Raw genomic sequence first — 23,452 nt, forward strand, 5'->3', positions numbered from 1 at the left:
TTCCCTGAGAATATTAAAATGTTACCAAGTGAGAAACAGTGCATTTTGGCTCAGCCTCTAAACAGACTAGCAAATGCATCTTGCTGCATTCAGAAGGCAAAATATTAATTATGCCCACAGAAAATCATAGCTGTGAGACTATATTAAACTGGAATAGACAAACTAGGAAGGATGATAGCAAAAAAATCATGGCACCTATAATTGTCCTCCAGTCTTGCAAGATATTGCTGCTTTAAGGGACTCAGAAGGGTAAAACGCCTCCCCTTTACCAACTGTTGTCAGGCTGTTCCTGGGAGTAGCTGAAGGAAAGAATGAACGAATAGTTTTTTCTGCAATGTTCTGACTGTAGGAACCCGTAAAACACTTCCTTGAAGTCAGAGTGATTGCAAACTGAAGAGGGAAAGCCATGCAAACAGTATTAAACCCGTGTCTCTGGAAGGTTTTACTCCCAGCAAACCTGCTCCTGCAGTTTGTCCAGACAGCTGCCGTGCCGGGAGCCTTCTCCAGTCTGCAACGAGCCATCAGCATCTTGCAAAGAGAAAACAAAGAGAAATGACAACATATAACCTCATCTTGTTGCAACTGTTCAGGAGGGAAAGGACTATGCAGCAAACAAAATAATAGGCAGGCTGGTGACAACCTCTGGTTTTTTTGTTTGCTTGTTTGTTTGTTTGTTTTCATAGTTGTGAGACTAGAATTGGAAAAATTAATTGGGTTCCTGTTTTACCCTTACTCTGTGAAAAATGCATGAGCAACTATGGTCAAAAATGCCAATAATAGTAATAGCAGTTGTAATAATAAAGATGACAGGAATTGCCTGAAAACAAATAATTTGCAAGTTAGAGATTTTCAAAACCCCTACCCAAGAGAGTTTGGAGACTGTTTCTTGCAGAATGACATAACATCCTTTTTAGTAGAGTTAACCAGGAATTAGACATATATCTTTCTGTGTGGTACCCCTGCAAGACAGCAGAGCACAGCTCCATATTTGTGTGGAAATGAGGGAAAGGATCAGCTACATGCTGGTAAACTGCTGTCTGTGCTATACCTTCCCCTCCCATCTCTGTGCACCCTATCCACTGATTTCCTTATGTTTGCAGGTTCAGATATTGCCAGTGCCAATGCAAAAAAAGAAGTGGCTCTGCATGGCCAAAAGAGGGATAAAAGGAAGAAGGAGACCCATCAGTGTTCCAGCTTGGCTTCGCTTATCCACATTACATCATCCCTCAAGTTTAAAATACGTTCTGCAATTTTTTGCAGAGAAGAGGTTTGGAAAGCTGTACACCAATTCCACTCTCACAGAAATCAATAGTGAAGCTCCCATTGCTTAAGAAGAACGAGATCTACATCAGCACTTTGAAAATCCCACCATTCTGTTGCAGTGCCTTCACTAGCTTTGAAAACAGTGTCATGCAGGTTATTTGAAAATGTCCTTCTTCGGTAAGGGGTGACAGCATTGACATAGGAGAGGACTCTGGCACCAGCGTGGGCAGACTTGGACGTCTCTTCATCTGGAGCAGCACGTACTCTGCGAGCAGCTGCAAGAGCTACTGAGGGGCTTTGTGCATCAGAGCCACCTTAGCCTGGAGATGGGTGCAGAACACGGCCCCAGCAGAGGAAATTATTGTTGTCTCAGTTCTACAGATATCAGTGGCATATGGGGCATTGATGTAGTTAAGGAAGAAATCTAATTCAAAGTTATTTGGCTGTACGGATAATTTAACCATCCTGCTATTACTGAGCGATTATGTATATTTGAAAAAGAGAAAAGCAAATACCCAAAGGCCTCTTGTGTACAATGCTGAAATTTCGAGAAGTTGCTATATGGCAGAATGGGGTGTTGATAACACTGGAGATAACAAAGTGCAATAGTGCTATCAGCACCTGAGGAGTAATAACTGATCTACTTCATATTTACCAAATGTACCAGGCACTCCGTATTATGTTTACATAATGATTAAAAGGAACAGTAAATGGAATGACTTTCTTTTAATCAGTATGTCAGCTTGAGAAGCATAATGAAATTAGTCAGGAGTGGATAAAGGCTTCTGAGCGAAAAGGGACACCTTTTCTTTAGGACACCTTTATTAATCATTCATTCATGTCTACCTAGTTACACATGGATGATATCTGACAGTTTATCCCACTTATCATTAATAACTATTAATGGCCCTCTTGTTACAATCAAACTGCATCAACTCATAACCCCACTTGCGTTCATCTAATTTTTCACTTGATTATGAAATTCAAAATGGTTCTCTTACAGGAAAGACTGTTTACTTTAAAGGGCAGAGATTTGCCATTTGATTGCTTTGGGAAAGGTGGTAGGTCACAATGTTTAGTTACTTTGATTGAGATGTGGAATATATAATGTGTTTCCTTAATCCTCAAATATAAGTTATTGTCACCCTCGTGAAAGCCATAGCGTTTGAAAGTTTTAGCTGCAAACAAATCCAAATTGAAAGAAGTCATGTTTTCTCAATGCTAAGAAGGTTTAACAAATTTGCGTAGACACTAATGAGTATTACTAGGCTTATGTAGGGTCATGGAAAATTAGACTGGCTTTTTATGCCATTTAATACAGATTTTGTCATTGCTACATGCTAAGCTCTCCATTAATATAGATTACTTTGGCTTTTAGCAAGCGGGCAATGTCTGAGGTTCAGTGACATGGCTCTCTTTTCGTATTTTTGGTTTCTTTGGTAACATATTTTGCCCAGCTTTAAGGGTTTGGCAGGATTTCATTTCTAACTTTAACTTACTGCACGTTTCCAGAAATCTGCTTTGTATTTGTTCTGAGAAGGAAATTGTAATGCAACTGCTTATTTACTTCATTTTCTGATCAGAACTTGATGGAGCTACGTATGTCGCTACTGCAGCAAAAACATCTCTAACAAGAAAAATATGAGTTTCCTAAAGAAACAATGATGAGTTCTGTCCTGATTATGTACCACTGTAGTCAGCAGATTTCAGAGTGTAAACAGGAGCACAATTTGGAAGTGTGCTAGCATACATAATACATGTCTTTCATTCATAAAGTACGCTATCCTGTGTTTCAAAGCAGAGTAATGAATCTGACAGTATCCACAACTTGAATGAACTCAGAGGAGAGGACACATTTCACCCAGTGCAGCTTCCTGACATTAGAGGGCTCCATAATCCACAAAGTATGGCAAAAGAGAGTTTCATTTTGAGGTCAATAGAGACGACACAGGGGGAGAGGATTACAAACTCTTCTTGGAGCTGCGGTTAGATGGTATTGCAAATTCAGCTTCTGAAGTCCGTGTATTAAGTCACACCTGCAAAATGTAAAGAGCTGACCTGGTATAAAATCAACCTACTCAGTCATAATTGCCTTAGAAAGGTTGAGTGGGGCTTGATTTTACCAAGAATAGATCATGGATCCCTCTGGCTTGTACTCCTCTGGACCTGACATTGTACTGCTGAACCAGGACAACTGGTATCATCTATCTTCCCAGGACTCAGCAAAACCTGGCATACTTTCTCTGTCAGGGAATCCTGTCAATGAGACACAAATGTAGTGAGCATCAATGCCTGATGCAGATCAAATACACCCAGACCAATAGGGTGCCACTCGTAAGCCATATGCCTTGGCAGGGTACAACAGGTAGCAGCTACTGATCCTCATCTTTCAGAAATCATCATAGTTTCATTCTACTTTTTCCTGCCATGAAGAGGAAGAAATTTCTGTGACCACCACAGAAGAGCAGAGAGCGGAGCTGGATGGGTCTTCAGAAGCCTCTAACTGCACAGCTATTGGGAATCACGTGCAGAAAATACGCATCATGAACATGAGAGCTTTTCCTTGACATAGATAATGTAATAAGGTAATCACTGTGGAGCAAAACCAAATATTTGGATGCCATTTGCTCATATTTGTGGCTCAATTTGTTAACAAAAACACTTTTAAAATAGTTTAAATGGCCAAATTTCAGAAAAAGCTTTTACATATGTCAGAGCCTTTAGAAAGTGCAACTTGTCTTTGTTGCACTTCAGAGAGCCTAATCCTAAAGATATCTTCCTAAGGAAGAAATATTCTTGTGAGTTGAACGAATCACTTCTGTGTAAAATAAGGGAGCTTTTCTGAGTAGTTTTTGCACAATTCCAAGCCTGCAAAGGTGAGCTGGCTTTTTATTAAGTCAGTCCCTCATAGAGGCACTTCATTCAAGCCATGGACAACCCACATATAAACTTTGCCCCCATCAGCCCTTCCTGCATCACCTATATTACGAGTAAGTGGCCACCACAGGGTCAAGCAGGTTGATTGACTTCTCAGAGGCTGCAAAAGAAATCAGTGCCTTGAAGAAAATTAAAACTTCCCTTTTTCCTGTACTCAGACATGGTTTTCTATAATTAAAGATTGATATATTGGTCTAGCTTTCCTGGCAAATATTGAAAGAGGGTTGGATTATTTTGGCAGGGAGGGCCAGATTGTTGCAAATACTATGATTTCCTAAAAGAAAATCAAACACATCTTGTGCTGTGCATTTTTGGCCTTGTCCTGGCACATGGACCAAATTTTTCTCAAATGCTGCAGGCATAATTTGGTCATGTATTTCTGGAAAATGTCTGTACAAATAATCATTTTACTGATCAACAACAAAGAGAATAAAAAGGAGGAGAAAAGTACTACTCAGAGTATGGACACTAGCATTGAAAGCATGGAAAAAAGCAAAACATCTTTTTCAAAGTTATAGAGGTGGACAGTCCATCACTTGCACAATGTGTATACTCAAGATACCAGGAAAATTCCCACCATGAAAGGCAGTGGCTGCTTTTGTAGCAATGTGTGAAATTTACACCAGCTGAAGATCCGATATTTGTTGTTGAATATATTGAGCTTGAACCAAATCCCGCTGTAACCAATAGGAAGGAGAAAAAAATAAAATAAAATAAAATAAAAAATCCCTTCAGTAACTTGCAGAGCAGGCTTGCTGTTTGTGGACCCCTTTGGGCCATGTGACACGGATATCAGCAGCTTTCAAACCATGACCATCTGATTAATACAAGGATACTGACTCATTCTTGGTTTGTTGAAAAATCCCCTAAGTAATATGTGGCATATATTTGGTCACAGAACTGCCATGAATTTATGTAACTGAAACCAAATAGTCTCTCAAAAAATTTGGGTGCGAGAGGGAGAAAATTGTCTCTTTCACTTCTGTGTTTATAGGGTATTGAGCCTGCTACCCAAATCACAGATCAATAATCCTCTGGGAAGATGATTCCTCATTGTGCTTCATTTTGAGATAGATTCATGTAACATGGAGAGGCAGCCACAGGAGGAGAGAAAATAAAAACTCTGTATTTCCTTACATTGTTGGAATACAAGTTGAAATTTTTGCTGAACTTCCAATTTGTGTCTGCATTCAAAGGGTCACTGATTTAAATAAATTAAAGACATAAATCACATAAAAACTGTAATTGAGGAACTATTTTTTCACTTTATGTTTACAAGTTTTATTTATTTCAGTGTTTTATAGCCTCAGCTGTTATTATAGCAGTACAGTTTCTTCCTTGGGATTTCTCTCAACCTCGTTCCCAGAAACATCAGCTACCCATTTCATCAGATTATGGGATCCTCATTAGGATCTAGCTGACTTTCCTGTCCAACTCCTCCACCACACTGCAATAGCCCTTGAAATGCCCCTACCAGATAAGAAATGCCTTTTCTCTGATGGCCCAGACATCCCAGGAGCTGCAGATCTAATTTTGACAACCAGTCTTAACATGGGCTTTACCAGAGCACAGCTGGGTCTGTAACCACAGTTGTGCAGCAGTCAGAGACGGTGCAGTATGATGTCAAATACCATGAAAATAAATGGGATAAATGCAGACATAGCTAAGGTTTTCAGGGATCATCTGTGGCTGGAAAAATGAGTTTTCCCAATGCTCTCCAAGAAGCCAGTGAGATACCTGCAGTGCCAGGAGGTAGCGATGGGTGCTGACTGCTTGGACAGCTCCAGGCTTGTGGTAGCTTTCCAGATCCCATGCACAACCACAGCCCCTTTGCACTGGCCCTAACAGCCAACTGGGGAGTGCCAGACTGGGTGAAAAAGGAGCAGAATTAGATATTCTAAAAATGCAGATGTGACTGACATCCTCTGGCTTGCCATGGGGCTCAGAGAAGGAAGCAAGCTGTCAATGACACATCTGCTCACACTTCTTCATTTATTAAATCTGAAACAAAATTTTGACAGCAATAAACCAGAATGATCAGTTGTGTGTTTTTATTAAAACATCATTTGGATAAGCAACAACTGGTGATTGGTGTAAAAGAATATCTGTGATATTATCCTGCTATTTTTATCTGAGTAACGTCACACTGAGAAAGGAAAAAAAAGAAAAAAAAAAAAAGAGGTGAAATGATCACATGTGATGGTTCAAATTTAGCTTTGTTAAAGACATACACCTTTTTATTTTCCAGCATAATTCCCATAGAATTAAGATAAAGACATCTGCTTTTTCTATGGAATAAAATAAACATTCTAATATTTTGGTTTGACTATGAATCACGGCCCTAAAACATTTTTGGTGGCAACTTTTTAATCCCAAATTGATAAACTCCTGCTCACATGATAATGTTAACATTGAGAATCAAGTCTTTGTGAGCCCTTGATCTGAATCTCTCTGTTTAGTACTAACAGGGTTTATTATGTCTATGAGAAAAATAATTAACTATATCACAAAAGAGGTCTGAGATGAACAGGATGATAGGAAAGATATGTTTTTTTAAAGGTAAAGCATGCTAGCCTTTTGTTAGGCAATAACAAAGCCACTTTGGTTACTGGTATCCACTGTAAAAAGTCAGAGGAAATTTACTCTGGCCACAGGAAAATCACTTCCACAATTGCATAAAAGCAAATATTTCCTTCATGTGTACAAAGGTGGGGAGGTTTAAAAGCATCTGTAGGACTTAAAGCTCAAAACAGTTTATGTCAGGAAAGAAAGTGATAAAAGATGTTGATTTTATTAATAATTTATAGAGGACCAATATTTATAGCTTGCTAGTGGGTGGCAAATTGAAGGTCCACAGTAATAAACAACTCATTAGAAACACTAAGCTTTAGAACTGTTCACAACTACATGCGAACCATTAAACACCTTTGAAGGAATATATATGCATTTGTATACACATTTTCTCCTCCTGGAAAGAACACTTGTCTCCCTTGCATCTCTGCAGACTCACTGCCTGCTCCATTATTACCATTACTGAAGGGTGTTTGCAGCCAGCAGCAATGGTCCCCAGGGACCAGCGGGAGGGTGACCAGTGTGTGATCTGAAATGTGCTCGTGTGTGACCCTGACAGTTCACTGTCTAGATGTTGCTTCAGGTGTTTGTTTTGAAAAAAAATCAATTCTTTATGTTTAACCTGAGAAAGCATCTATTTACCCCTCCTAATTGAGGTTAACAAAGAAGGAGTATTGGGTCTAGAGCATTGATCTTAGTCCAGTGGTTAAAAAAAAACGACACTTGTTTTTTTAATGAAGGTTTAACTAATGGCAATAGTCCTCAGCATTCAAAATCTCTGGTAAAATGAAAAAACAAACAAACAAACAAACAAACAAAAAACACACATCAAACATATCTCAGATGTAGACCCAATCTCTGTTTTAAGCATAGCTAACCTCTGTATCCCACTGCCCATTTGAGTGATGCTTCTGTAACACATTATAAGCTTTTTTTGCCAAATGTTTTGGACAGAGCTTTTTCGCTGCTTTCTCTGTGGATTTTTGAGGTATTAAATCACTGTTGTGGGAGCTGGAAACTAGGGCTAGTATCTAGTTCAGTTGCCAACTTCCAGTGGAAAATTGTTCATACCACTTACTTTGCTTCCTTCTCCAGCAAAATTTCTTAGCTGATGGTGATATATGAAGATAATGTTTCCAACATGATAAAATTCTGAAAAGACCAGATATTGAAGTGATGTCAAAGCGACCAAAATTGTAAGCTGAAACAATTAATTTAAAGCCTAATGCTGTAATGCCCACATTGATCAAATTTCTACCACTGCCTACATTAAAGAGCTCCTTGATTTTGTGCATAGGTGGTTATTATTAAAAGACTGCCTTCAAAAAACCTTCTCTATACACGTTAGATCAATAACCTGTCCAAGAAGCAGGGAGCTGTGGAAATGAGTTGTAGAAGGAACTGTGAAGATAAGTTATATGGAATAATTAAATAAAGAAGCATTGTGTATGACTGACAGGGAGAAGACATTTTTCTGAATATCTGCTCAACACTTAAATGTATTTTTTTCACTCTTAAAAGATGCTGAAAATTTCAAATTAGGCCTTTCTGTCACTGTGGTTTTGTTGCCTTTCTTAATTTGATCTAGTCTCAAGGGAAGGACTCGTTTATGATTCTATACAGTATGTAGGACTTCACTTACAGGAGGCCAGAAAAAGCATCACAAAGGTGTGAGAAAGACACAGGTACACTGTACTCTCCTGGCGGAAAAGGAGCAGAAAAGAAGTGCCAAGAGCTTATACAGCAATTGTAGCAGATGGCACAGCCTAGAGAAGAAGAGAAGAGTGGGTCAGGAGCTGGAAAGGGAAGGCTGTAGCCAAATGCTCATGGTGGCCAAGAGCACGAGCCCACCACCCAGTGTGGGGAGCCAGACCTCACCCTGATGGCCAAATCCCACCATCTCAGTAATCCAGTGTGCCAGGTTATTGATTTGATGAGAAATGGAACAAATACACATTTTCAAACGTCACATTATCCTGTGAATTAGAAATGCCAACCTTCCATTTTATGTGCCTTTTAGAAGAGACTTCAGAACATTAAAGAAGTAGAAGTTTATTTTGCTACTTAATGGCCTAGAACTCAGGACAGAGTGCATGTCTTAGTTTACTTTCCTAAGATGGCAATTGACAATATAAGTTAACATGGTATATGCTTTTTATTCATTTATGGGGAGCCCACAGTGATGAAACCACACAGTCTGAGTTTAATAGGCCCAACAGTCGTATTTATTCAGTGCACCCTATTTACGACAGATTTTAACAGTTGTAATACATGAGTGCCGTCTCATTAGGATACAAGAAATTGGTCAGATTGTTTCCTGCTTCCACATTCAGTACCAGGAAATAAAATGTTGTATTAAGGATGTGCAGTATGAATAGTGCATGTGGTCATTCATATTTCCTATTTCTTTTATAGTATAAATGAATTTACTATAAAGCAATGGAAAATTGAATGATTTAACACGTTCTGTATTTAAATATACATTAGCATGTAGTATATATGTCTGCACAATATATTTGTACAAGTGTATCCAGTAATTTAATGGGTTTAATAATCTCGGAATTACTGTGATAGTAAAAGCATTATTTCTTTAGCCTCCATTGTTTAATAGAAATGACAAGCAGATCAGACATTTGAAGATGAATGGAGCAGTGTTGAGAACATTTCCCTTGGAAAAAACTCAATAAACACATACAGTTGTAAATCTCATCACTTTTCTTGGCAAAACAACATTAAAGAGCTGTTGCAAAATTATAAAATGTTGTAAAGTGGCCTTTTTAGGATTGAACAAGAATTTTGCGCTGTTCTGCTAAAGAAAGACAGCTTATCACAAATCAGTTGTTCCATCCCAATTCATAGAAATGACACACTTGTAACACTGGCTACCTTCTACCCCTAAATGTTAATTTTGTTCTAAAACACATGACATTTTAGCCAGAGCCTGATAAACCTAGTACAAGCTGCAGTAGTGTAAGATCCTGTGTTTAGCAATGTATTTGGAATCACTCATAGGAAATAAAGCTGAGCAGAAAGGTATTGTAGGCTTGTATTAGGAGGGTGTATTATTTCCAGAAGATAAGGTGCACTATACATGCTCCTAATATAGTCTTCCGTCAATGCCCAGTCTGCTAAAACAGTGAATGGAAGTGACTGATCTACAATTTGCATTCTCTTTTCAGTCCATCAACACAACATTATTAAAACCATTGAGCCAAAACCCATTAGAACAGCATTCACGTATGAAACAATGCACAGGTCTGCTTGTTCCCATTTTTATGCACTGCTATAGGACTATAAATATTCATCGTAATGTAACTGAAAATTATTGAAGTGAGAAAAAAGAGAAACAGGGAAGCCATTTGCTTCAATTCATAAACAGCATCTGTTGGGAAGTTATTCATAGATTGCTTCAGGGCCTGCTGAGCAGTAAGCCCATGGAAAAGGATGCCATTGCAAGCAAATTGGCCAAAACTGCAATGGAGATGCTATTAAACATGATTCACTGACAGCCAGGGAGAATGATCAGGCACCAGCTTGTTTTATGTCTTCTTTTATCACTGGGACACAGAAGTAGCCTCCAGCCAAAGTCTCACACAGTTCAAATTAGAAGAGCAACCTTCTAAGTGTACTAAGGCCTAACTAGTGGCAAGAGAAAGTTGCATGAAGTGATATTGTAGTGAACACAGTTGTTTATTTGTCCTTTCCCGAGGTGCATGTGAAATCCCTTTTCAAAAGAGGGTGGCCATAAACTTTCCTGCTGTACAAACCTTTCTACTATATATTTTTGGTCAAAATGTTTAAATGTCTTCATGCTAAATGGGAAAAAAAAAAAAAAAAAAAAAAAAAAAACAGCCTAAAGGGCAAATGAAAAGAAATTAATAAGCATATTTTGGCTTCTTGTTAAATTTTAAAATACATTCTGGTTGAAAAGTGACATGATGCCAAAGAAACATGGATAGGGTAGCATGATATGCAAGTCCAAGGAAGAGAATAAGTGCAAACATTTTCATGTATAGTTTATATAGTAAATATAAACAGAGAGAATAAAATACTCTGCTGTCAAATTTTGCTTGTTGATTTACAGAGCAGAGCTACTGGTGAGGCAAACCTGTTCAGTCCTTCTGAATTCAGTGCAAATGCTACTGACTTTTCAGCTAATGATCTGGCCCCAATTTTTTACTACCAGTGGGACTTATCACATCACGAGGAATTTGAAAAATGCACTTACAATCAATACGTGGACAAATAATTTTCCCAGTCCCATTCCTTCTCTTGTTGCAAATTATTTATACTTTTAATTAACATCAGCAATTCACCGCCTGTAAGTAACTAAACCTGCAATCCCCTTATTAAGCTTCTGGAGGTTTGTTTGTGCAGCGTGTGCCCCACAACCTCCTTGCATTACAACCATGGACCATGGTTCATGAGATTAAGTATTTCGTATGTATTTGCTCTATTTTTCTGTGTTGTAACTAAGACAAATAGCAGGAAATATGGAGCAACTCAAATGATTTTTGTTTGTCTATACCTGTTACTTTTGACTATTTTCAAATATTCCCATAAGCTGTTTGCTCTTTTCACAAAAATCTGGGGGAAAAGCTGTTTGTCAGCTGCCTGACCCATATAAGGACTTTCAGATTAGTGGCAGGCTTTAAATCAGGCCCACAAAAATGCCTCATTTGGCAATCAAAGATATTTTCTCCTAAGCAAACATTCATCATTTGTCCTCTGGTATTTGCTTTGTTGTTGTTGGAAGTACAAACTCACCTGTGACTCAGGTGAGTGAAGGCCTCTTGCACAAAACATACTACTTGGTTAGCATACATTATTTGAAGGATAATTTTTACTAGCAAACATATTTCCACAAATGAGGACTGTTTCATGCAGGGAAAACAGGGAAAAAAAAAAAAAAGATAATGTATTCACCAAGTACCCTGGAATGTGATAACTAGTGGGCATCATTTACATCTATTCATTAGACCGGTTCTCAGGAAAGTTAAGTTAGCTCTAAATTATTCATTTAAAGGTTGACACACTCTCTAGGAACAGTAGGAGATGTGGGGGTGTTATAAATTTAAGGGGTAACAAATGCTCAATGCTCAAGCACAGAGAAACCTCTACTCAATCTTGAAATGAAAGAGAAACACGTTTTAAGAAGTTTCACCCACATGTTCTTCGTATTACTTTTTGCCAGAATATGCCCCTTTGATGTTCATTTGCATGAAACTTTTAGAACAACTGAGATTTTATCAATAAGAAATGTGACTGAGAAAATATTTGTGGACAATAAATTCCGTATCTGAACACCTACAAGATGTGATGCACAACTTCAGCACTGTCCTATTCAAGATAAAGAAAAAAGCTATTTGAATAACAGCACAAAATTAAACAACATACTCTGAAAGTCTCAAATCGGGCACAACTATTCAAATGTGTGTGATATTATCAAGTGCTTGTAAGGTTAAATTGAGAAGATCAATGTTTGACAAGCAAAACCAGATATTAACTCCATGGATTAATTATTCATTGCATGTAACTTACTTGTCCTTTCATCTCTCCACACCCAAGTTGTGTAATCCTGTTAATTCCTTAGAGAACCCAATTTTAAGCACACAAGAATGTGATCTGGAATCTGAGCGTGGGTGTTGTAGCTCAGGAACATCCTGGCTAGGGAATTGGTTTGGGGTTCAGAGGTGAACTGCCAGCACTGCTTTCAGCTCCGATGATGTTGAGTAAATCCTGTCACTGTCCCTTCTTTGTCAAGACTGGTAATAAAACTAAGGGCTCAAGTTCTTGCAGATTTAGGTCCCATATCCTCCAAGGAACTTTGTTTTGGGGTGTATTTATGTTTGTCCTCTTACTCTTCCAGCACACAATGGCAGAAAGCATTTGAACAAAACACTCATACAAATCTCTGTATTCATAATTTCCCTACTCCCTAAGTGAAGCTTTGGTGACAGTTCAACTGGAATTGGCATAGATTTAGACAAATTAAAGTAATTTTAACCAAGATCAAAACATAACATTCTTGTTTAAGGAAGAAGATAATTAATTTTTCAAAAATGTTACTGCATATATTAGAACAGTTAGGAGCAGTTCTCATTTGTGCTCAGACAATTTATGGAGATTTCCATTCCTTTATTTATTCCTTTATTAAATAAGGGAGATGCCATAGCAACCCCTGTCACACACTTCCATTCGTGTATTGACTCTGCATTATTCAATCTATGTAGGTTTTATTGTGGCCATTGTCTCTCATTATGCTGCAGACTCTCCAAATCGAAGCCATTCATCCTAATCCTCCAGCATCAGGTGTTCTGAATAACCTGGGGCAGAAACACAGCCACCTGCAGGAGCTGCTGGAGGTCTGAAAAAATGTTACCTGTGAAGACTTTCAACACACCCTTTCCCCTCAACTCCCATTTTGTACCACCTCCACCTAAAATACCAGGCAGCCAAGCCCAGTCATTCATTTGAATAAAGCAAGTTTACAGAGAGAGAGGGAAACCAAAACCAGTATACCAGTCAGCCTTAAAACAGCCTTGCTCTGGCACATTTCTATTAAAACTGTATGCTCCTCATAGGAAGCTAGTCGCCTAAGCACAAGACATTTTATAAAAGTTATTTCTCTCAGTATAATTCCAACCTTTTTGCATTATAAACATTTTCAGCCCAGAGTTGGCAGAGTGATACTACTTCCTATGTTTAGTTCCTTATGTGATGCATATCGTACCCTAAAAAGATAAAACCTATATCATCTCAGCTTTGTTGTTTAGGACTACAAGCAAATAGTGGTATGACAATAATTTTTCCTCCTCAGAATTAAAAAGAGCCTACACAATAGTCCACCAAATGACTTAACCACACAATGCCATAGCATTATTCATGGGTCTAAAACTGTATAAGCCTAAAACACTGGAGTGGTCCAGTACCCCAGTACCTATATCCTTCTGGAATATGGCCTGGAAGTGTCTCATCCAAGCTGGGTACCTAACCAACACAGAAATTGTGTCTGTAGCTGTTCTTGGGCCATTGAACATTGCTCTACTCCATCCAGTAAGAAAGTTGGAGTGCAGCTACACGTCCATGTTCATTTGTACAAGCTTTGCCTTTGCTCTCTGAAGATGGGAGCTACAGTGTACGCCAAGTCATTCCAGATGCCCCATGACTATGTGAGCCTGGCTCCAGGCCTGCCTTGGGAAAGGCAAAGTAAATTAGCTCAGACTTGGACGTGCATTAGTGTAATCCCAGGACTGTGAGTCGGAGAGGACACTTCCCACAGCCAGGAACATGGGGACAGCAAACTCTCAGGCATGCAGACCCTTGAAAGGCACACAAGTGTTCAACACTGAGGAAAACTCTGGAAGACACTTGGGAAATCTTCCTTTGAGTTACTCACCTCCCCAGGGAACTAATGCTTTTTTTTTTTTTTTTTGCCTGTTAAGGTTTTGATGCTGTTCACCCACAATGTGAGAGAAAATTGGATAAGCATTTTTAATGGCATATGGCATGTCCATCTGTTAAGGATATGGCACATCACACATCTGCTTTCTGGCACTGGCCTGGGAGCAAAGCTGCTCCGAACTGCTAGCAACACTATCAGCTCCCTCTCTAAATAACAAGCGATGGCTTTCGCAGGAAGGAAGTATCCAGAAGTCAGCTCTAACCAGCACCCTGAGCCCTACCAGTATGAATTATTCAAGTATTTCTGCCCTGTGCACACAAATTTGAAGGGGTGTCAGCAAACAGCTGTGAGTGCAGGTTTTGTCCACACAGACCTCCGCTTCCTACATGGGTAGGGGATGGAAGAAAAGAAGGAAAGAAAAAGAGAACATCTGTATTGTAAAAGCTTTGTTCTCATCAACATTTCTTGACAAGCCTGATCCTGACCCTTCTCACCAAACAAGCTCTAAGTAGAAGCAGTGGTGACACTGTCCATTCCATTCTGGTTTTCTGATCATGTTCTAAATCTTAAGAGATCCGAATCTTAAAATCCCAGATCTGACTCTGCATTGCGAGGTGCCTCAGCAGGCAGCTGCATCCATAGTTTTACTGAAGACTTAAAAAACTTAAAGGTTCTTTCTCTTAATATTCACTACCCTTCCAGGAGGGAGACTCAGAAGGCATAGGACCAGGCAGTGATTAATTCTTAGGAAAAACTCACTGAGGCAACACCCAAATGTAACTAATCTCATTAGTTTTCTCCTTTGGGGGCAACACTTTCTCATGTGTGATGTCAGCCGAGGAAAGCTATGGAACCAAAAGTCTTCCCACCAAAAATTGTTTGCCAGGCTTAAGGCTCTTTATGAGAAGAATTTAACTCATCTAATTATATTTCTCATCTAAACACTTATGTAAATGGAAACAAATATGAGAGTTTCGTGTAGCCTGCTTGAAACACTCATGTACACAAAAAAATAATAATAATAAAAAAAATCTAATCAATAACTCCAGGGTAGTTCAGAAAGTGAATACGTAATCATAAAATATAGGAACAGTGTGTTAGTGGGGACAGAAAAAATTCAGAACAAATGACATGGCTTCAGCGTGTAACCCAGGAAACAAAAATATCTCATTCAGCTGGCATTTTTCAAAGTGATATATGTCAATACTGTTGTTCCCTTGCAGGTTAACTAAATCTATCAACAATGGACACGGACTCAGACTCAGCTGAACAGTCTCTTTTTTACAGCTTGCTTTCCTGAGAAAGTTCAATTTCCAGTATAGGAGGCCAGCAGTTTAAGAGAGTCACATATCTCTAACCTGCTATTCTCTGCCTGTGTTTGATTTTTATAAATTTGTGCCATTGTAGTCAGAGCTTTCAGCACTGAAAACGTGCAGTCCCTTTTGTTAACACTTTAAAATTTGAAAAGTCAGCAGCAGGAGGTTAAATCAGAAATTGCTTGGCCTTATTCTTTCATTCAGTGGAGGAAAAATAATAATAAAAAGAAGCTTTTTGTTAGTCAGAGAAAGCAAGCTGTTATACACTGCAAACAGGACCACTACAAGGGAAATTTAAACAATGGGCTGACAATTGCTGATCAGGATAGGCGAAGAACAGCATGTTTCTGAACAAAAAAGACTCAACTGCTTCTTCCCTTCTGCTTGCAAAGAGAATATGGAGTATCATCTGGCTTTCTAGCGCTGTTATTATACACAAACATATAATGGAACGTCACGTGCCTTTCTTGTGCTATTATTATGCATAGGTAAGGCTGAACACACAGCACAAGTTAGCGATTGTACAGAAAATACTAGTGGAGGGTTTCCCAAGGCGTCTGGATGACAATGGTTGCACTCCTGCACGTGGAATATGTATTTTCACCGAAAGATTATTCATACTGTCCAAAAGCCTGTATGAAAGACTGTTCATAAAGGCCGTCCATATGTCAGGTAAGGAAAAATACATTGTGCATTAATTGTGTTTATATTCTGCAACTCTGTGAGTCCTGATGATCTAAGTGAGGGAGGGAAGGATATTTTGAATATTAAATAATACTCACGATGTAAGGTACTCAGGAGAACACTGTACCTGTCTAAACAAATTTCCCCTTTCTCATAGCTATGACCCAGGGACACTCAAACTTTTTAATGGAGGGACAAACTACTTCATGGACTGCTTGGCCTCTTTCCCTGCTTGGATTTGATGTTGTGCCAACTCGCTGTCATCATCCCCTTGCCCTCTAAGAGTATTAAGTGCCATCTGTAGCTCCAGTCAGCTTTTAGTATAACTAAAGTAACCAAAAAACAGACAGCAGAGGAAAGAGTTTGTGAGGGACAGAGCAGCACCAGTGAGAGCTGTTGCAGCTGCCCAGCTGTGGCATCCCCAAACTCCTTGTTGGCTCCAGCACCCGGCAAGCAGCTGGGGATGGGTCCAGGCAAGAAGCCACCATGAAGCTTTGTGCTGACACGCTGACAAATCTAAGGCTGGTTAGTTTAATGCTGCCTTTGGTGTGTCTCCACTCTGTAACATTCACAACAGCAACTGCAGCGTAGACTTACCCAGGGAGAGGCCAATAGATGTGGTGAGTTGCACTCACAGCTAGAAGTGCAAAGTGTTTGATCAGCTGTAAGTAGATAATTAGTTCCATAATTTAAAAGTTTCTGTTATTCCTGAGCATCCACGCTAAGCTGCAACTAGAGAAATGCTTCTCTAAATGCCAACTTGGAGAGGAAATCTCCATTCAGAGGAATTAATTTTGATTCAAGGAAGAACTCAAAACAGAAGAAATTGATAAGAATACTCAAAAGACTCACACACTAATCTTTCTTTCTGTAAACTTTAAATTAAAAAAAAAAAAGCAAAACAAACAAACAAAAACTGTTACATTTTGCTTCCCAGATCTTATTCAAATGATCTGGTAAAAAGTGACAAACAGTAAGCTAGGTGCTGTTCCAAAGCAAGTGTCTACATCTTTTTGCTGTGAAACTAGACCACAAAAACTCTGAGCCATTTGACAGTAGTGAACATGCATACAGAATACTGCTTGATCAAAGGATTGCAAATGGCACTTGCCTAACTTGTATATATCAGAGTCTATTTTCAGGTTTATTATTAGTAAACTATACTTACTGGTGTGCTGCTAGTGGACTGAAGCTAATTTCTATTTTTCTAGACATAACCAAACATCCAGGGATACCTTGCTCATAGCACCCTTACACCAGCTCCATGAAAATTTTCTGTATGGAGAATAAAGGATATCCACTGCAAGCCAGATTTTGGTTCCAGTTAGAAAATGATCATATGAGAACACCACCCTCTTAAATGCTCTGTGTTCTTTTCATACATCAATGACATTATTTGGCTGACTGTTGTGACAAAATATTTTAATTGTTCTCGGCTCCAGAGAACCAGCTCAGAGATTTAAAAGAGTGAGATGGAAGTTACTTCCTTTGCACCACCATCATCCAAGCTGTTTAGTAAGTCTTAGTCTCGTGCAGGGAAATTGAAGAATCTGAAGTTCTTGAGGTGTTAATTTGGGCCTAATTTGACATAGAGCTTTCATTTCTGTTGTCAATGTGTGGGATACAAAGTTTGCACCTTGACTTCCAGAGTACAAGCTGAATTTGGAGAATGGAACAGAATATATTTCTAATTATAAACTAAATAGGTTTTATGTTGGATGATCGAGTGGCAAACACAAAACCTCATAAAGGTCATGTTTATGTCCACTCACTGAAACAGAACAGCAATGTTAAAAGCTTGCATCTTTGACATTCTATTTTTGTAAGCCCTACATAGCTTTGCTGTACAAATGTTTGAATGAGACTTCTGGTATTTTTCTGCATCCTGTTGACTAGAGCACTACTGTCTTTTTTTATTATTTTTTTTATTTTTTTTCCCAAAGCTTTTAATTCAAAGTGTGCATCTCATTTCAGAACATATAGAAAAAAAACTGATTAAAGCACTGCCCAGTGTGGTGTAACTGGCATTTAATCAACATTTACCCATTGTACTGGATCTCAGTACCAACAGAAAGGTAAGGACTTTTGCTGTTTTCAAGTCATGCATAACCATCCATTTCTTAAAAAAAAAAAAAAAAAAAGAGGCACAACAGAATTTCTTCGGAATTGCACCGTTTTGTGTCCAGCAAAAAAAACATGGTGATATGAATCTGCTGCTTTTATGCATCTATCTGGAAGAAATAACTTAAAGAAAATGTTGGATTATCCCATTTATGCAAATGAGAATTTAGTTATTCAAGACAGAAGCAAATGTGTGTTATATAGCAGAGTTCAGACTATAGCTGGGAAATGACAAGGAAAAACTCATGCATTCTATGCTTGCACTCCCTGTCTCTAGTTTTAAGAAATCATCATCAAAAGTACAGTAAAACGATGTCCAAAAATGGTTGCTTAAATATTAAAGGGGCAGATTTGATCAATCATCGTTTCTGTACTTTTATTCATTTTTGTTACTTTAGATAAAAGGATCATAAGGTCAAAGGAACTATAGCACTTCTTTGATACGAATGAAACCCCTTACAACATGGAAGTCAGTAGGTTTTCGTTCAATTTGTGGTATGAACTGGACTATAGACACAAGTGGGTCAGTAGCAGTATCCTTTAGATTGTAGACAGTGGCAGCTGCAGAGACATAAAAAATTTCTTTTGTAAAAATTATTTTGGAAATCAAGGGGAGAAAAATTGTGGGATAATTTCATTCCAATCAGGGAAATGATGCTCTGTGGAGCTTGCCGTCACTTTGTGCTGCCAAGTAACCCATAGATATACCTAAAAAGCAGGGGGATTAAGCATGCTGTTTACTTTGCATTTCTTAATAGATTAGCTATAAGAAAGACCTTGAGATTTACACTTTGAATTCTTACTTTAATAGTTGGCTTTGTATATACAGTGTCCTATGTGTATAGAGCAAAAAAATACTTTCAACCTCTATATCCTCATTTAATAATGTACAATGTTCTTGTTAGTTCTGTATTAATCTTTTGTAATTAGGACATTTTATGTCTTTGTTACAAAAATATAATAAATTAACTTTTGTATTCAAATTACCCTTATACAACGCAGCTTTTTGCTGTAAGGGATATGTAGCAAAGTGGCTACTGTGTCAGCAATGTCCCTTCATCACACTGTGCTTGCCCCACTACAGCAAATGGTAACCACAACGGTATTCTCCATTCTCCCATAACGTACAGTCTTTATCAGTCTGACAAGAGTCCTAAATAGCCCAAGGAAAATAATTCCCAGAACAAATCCACTGTTTTTGTTTTAAATAATTAAGTAGAAAAATAAGAGAGAGAAATTCCTTCTCTTACCTCCACTCTTGAGATGCACTGTTTTCCTGGCAACTTCTTGTCTGTAACATTTGGCAGTAGGGAGTAGTTTGTGTGCAACTGGTACGCAGCTAAATTCTCTTCTTTACTTCTGTATAATACATAAATAAGTTTGATAAACGTGTCAGACCACAGAGCTTTTAGGGCCTGAATCTGGCTGCCAGAACTACTAGCAGTTCTCTTACCTAATGGTCATGAGTGCTTAGAAAGACTATTGTTTTTAAGACATTAATGACATCCCAAGGCTACTTCAGCTGCTACCCTATATATATATGAGTATAAATGTTTCAAGGGACATAAGCACAGTCAAGTCCTCTTAAAACCAAATAGATTGACTTAATTTGAACTTAAACATATGCTTAGAGCTATGCATACACTTAAGTGTTCTCCTGAATGGCATTTTCCCTCAATGAACAGCCCTGTTAACTTCAGTAGGACTATTTATATGATCATGTTCTTCCAGTCTTAAAGTATAAATGAACAAGCCATTAATCACAAGCCCAAACCAATGAAATACCATTATAATGAACCTATATAATGAAGTTCACCTTTACGCAGTTCCAAATCTATAATATATCTGTAAGGAATCTCAAGAACATAGGATTGCAATACTTAAAGAGCACTGAATATGGAATTTTAGAATCTGTATCCATAAATTGGATTTTATTCCCTTTTATTTACTGGTGTATTTAAAGGATGGCTTGATGTCATTTCAAATATGGTTCTGCACCCAAACAAAGGTACTTCAGAGCAACATATCACTGCTGCTGCCACTAAAACAGAGGAAGGAAACAGTCTAGAAATGCAGAAGCATTTTTCAGCCTTTTTATAAAACACATAAGTTAAGTTGTGCATCAAGCTTCCCTCAGAGTTATTCTCAAAAATCAATATTATGAGTATTAAACAGGCTGTACAACACCTTTTGCTTAAGCAAAGGCTTCAGTTTCCTGTGAGCAATAGCACCTATTTGTTCCTATTCTGTGCATTAAGTTCCTTTGAAAGGTCACTGCCATTGTCAGGTACCCATTTTGGGAAGGTGAACATTTCTCCTGGTCAAAGGAGCAACCAAACCTGACCAGAAGGAAGCTTCTGGGAATACAGTGCCTGGTGAGCAGGAGGGAGTGGTGCTAGACTGGGCACCGGGAGCCTGCAGCATTTCCAGACACCCAGATACTGGGAGAAGCCAGCAGTCTTTGGAGATGCAACAAGGGCTGGGAGGGATCAGAGCGATATATATGAGATTTTAGCTGGTCTGCCTGGTTGTGAAGACTCACCCGGAGATATGGTAGAAGCAGGAGTAAGGAGATTTTATTAATATTCTGTCTGGCATCATCATCTCCAGTTCTCAGATTTACTTATATATCACCTCCTGAAATGAAAGAGAAAAAAAGATTACATTTCAGCTCAGAGGTTCTATGATATTTACTAAAAAAAAAAAAAAAAAAAAAACCCTAACGTATGCATACTGGGATTTGGGCACTTAATTTGTTCAAAAGTCCGAGTACTGGCACACTAGGAAGTTCTGTCATTGACTTCCAGGGCACTAAGATTTCATCCATGCTTTCACAAGTCTCATCACTCCTACATGTCTAGGAAAACAAAGTTATTCTCTTGGTCTGTATCTATATAACAACACCTGTTAAATTTATTGTTAAAACTGTTAATTGGTAAGGTGTTAATCCTTTCAGGATAATACATGATTTACTCATGCTTTTAACTTCTAGCGAGATTAAAAGAAACAAGGGCATGATGGTTAAATAGCTAAGAACATTGGCAGATTTTCATATACCTTTCTCCTACTAAAAGCAATATTGCTACTCCTCCTCCCACATTTTAGTAAGTCAAAGGGTGGAATGGAGGAAAGGGAGGAAGCTGTTAGGCTGAAGTGTTGTATAATCTAGCTAAACACAGAAAAGAAGAGAAAAGCAGTCTCTTAAGAGAAGTCTGAACAGAGAACAAAAAAACAGTAATTTGCAAGGCTGCTTCTAAACACAGACCCTGTAAAGTGTTTTCATTGCACTTTAGGCAACATTCCCTACTTTTCATTGAAAACAAGGAAAAGAAAAGATTAGTTTATTATTGCATCTATCAGCAGTGCTTGCAATGTTCATCCTTGTGACCTGGCACTGGGAGAGAGAGAAATGAATTAAAGTATTGCTGGAAAAGGAGGGGCAGGAATATCTGAATGGGTATTGCACTTTGCTAGAAGCAGTGAGCTGTTCATATTGCATTTTGGTTTTGTAGATTGAAATAATTGGCAGGGTGCTCAGAGCAGGTGGATAGTTATTTCTAGTCTAGTCTATTCTAGTCTAGATCAAAGGTAATAAATAAAGTAGAAAATGCACTCAGCCTCTGGGTCCTTATATTGGCTTTGGTTTTATTGCTTATGCACTACCTGCAGCCTCAACTATTTGCTTAGTTTTGGTGTGTAATGAATTGCTATTTTCATTTATGTCTGTAAGTGTGACAGAAATCATTACATCATGCCTTATAAGAAGAAACCTTTTTTAATTTCAACCTGCTTCAATGACTATACTCAGGCTATTGTGCAGCATAATCATCTCTTATTACCGCACATTGCACTCCAGAACTGGCAAACCAGAAGTGCCCTTTAAATGGAAATCAAATTCTTTTCCAACTGTTTTCAATATTTGAGGTGAGCCTGCTTTTTGTCTGGTTTTCTTTCTCAAGACCTTCCCCTCCTGCTATGAGTATTACTCAGTTGAACAACTGTAGCATTAAACTTCAGGGAAAAATGTGCAAAAGCGTCTGGGCAGGACTCAGCACCGTGTGCATCTGAGATGTGGACTGAAAAAATGGTACAGGCTGGATCCCTGACTGCTGACAAAGTAGCTGGAGGAGGCAAACAGAAGCAATTCAGTAAATAATACACAGTCCCCGAAGTGATGTATTCTGATGCTAGAAAGAAAGGAAAAAGCAATCAGAAAAATGTGTTTGCCATGGTTTCTAATGCTATTCCAACTCATGAAAAAGGAAAAAAAAAAACTCATTTAATATATATCAGTGAGAAGCATCAGCCCTGTTTTGGCTGTCAGAAAAAAAAAAAAAGTCTATTAATAATACTTTCTACTAACTAGCTCATCTAAATTGCTCTAGCTGCTCTTAAAGCTGATATTATTGGCCCCATTAAAAGGACTGCCAGGCTGAGGCCCAGGGATACAGCTTTTCTAGGACTTTAGTCCCTGGCTCCTAAATAAGTTCACAGCCAAGGTGATTCTGCTGTGTCTGGGCTGCAAGATGAATCCTGGGCTTGGGAGTGGAACTGGGCAAACGCATCCATAGGTTCATTATGCCTTCTGGCACAGACAGGTTGAAGATGTCTGCATTCAACTCCAGAAGATTTGAAACCTGAAGGAGACTGGACTTGAGTTCACTGGTGTTCTTTCCAGTCAGATCAGAGGAACGAATGAGTGCTCAGATTCCCTCCAGGTTTGCCCTTCTCTGGAGAGTTTCACATGTGGCCCCTTAGTATGGTCATCGGTGGTGATGAACAAGTCTGTTCTTGTAGTGGGGTTGGACCTAGAGCAGACACATAACATAAGAACTCAAAAAAAATCTATTATGAAGCAAAACAGAGTGTTTTTTCTTTTGGATTCATCCTGTATAAAACACACCCATCCTTCAAAGGTGGAGAATTTCTTGGGCAGAAGGTAGGGTTGACCGGGACATTTCCATTAGATGGAGAAATAGCACATTATGATGCTCTTGTCTAGTCTACAGGCGCTGAATTTTCTCTCTTTAAATGGCCATATAAATCGAGTGCCAAAAGCAGGCAGCTTGTCAATGAATGAATAACCACCGGAGCACTGCACCATGTCACCATCCTTCGGCAGCTATAATACCTGAGAAGTACTTTTCTGAAGAAA

General features: G+C 38.6%; 1 protein-coding gene across 1 annotated transcript in view; it reads right to left on the reverse strand.

The window, feature by feature from the left end:
- The window catches only part of TAFA1 (TAFA chemokine like family member 1), a 317,847-nt gene that overhangs the window by 228,367 nt on the left and 66,028 nt on the right, over positions 1-23,452 (reverse strand). The window contains exons 7-10 of the mRNA XM_050712786.1: positions 20,840-20,934; positions 19,548-19,656; positions 458-528; positions 196-299 (exon numbers count right to left, since the gene is read on the reverse strand). The gene's annotated coding sequence lies outside the window, so the exon portion shown is untranslated. The remainder of the gene's footprint in view (positions 1-195; positions 300-457; positions 529-19,547; positions 19,657-20,839; positions 20,935-23,452) is intronic.

This window comes from Cygnus atratus, chromosome 10 (genome assembly GCF_013377495.2).
Source record: "Cygnus atratus isolate AKBS03 ecotype Queensland, Australia chromosome 10, CAtr_DNAZoo_HiC_assembly, whole genome shotgun sequence".
Lineage (NCBI taxonomy): Eukaryota > Metazoa > Chordata > Aves > Anseriformes > Anatidae > Cygnus > Cygnus atratus.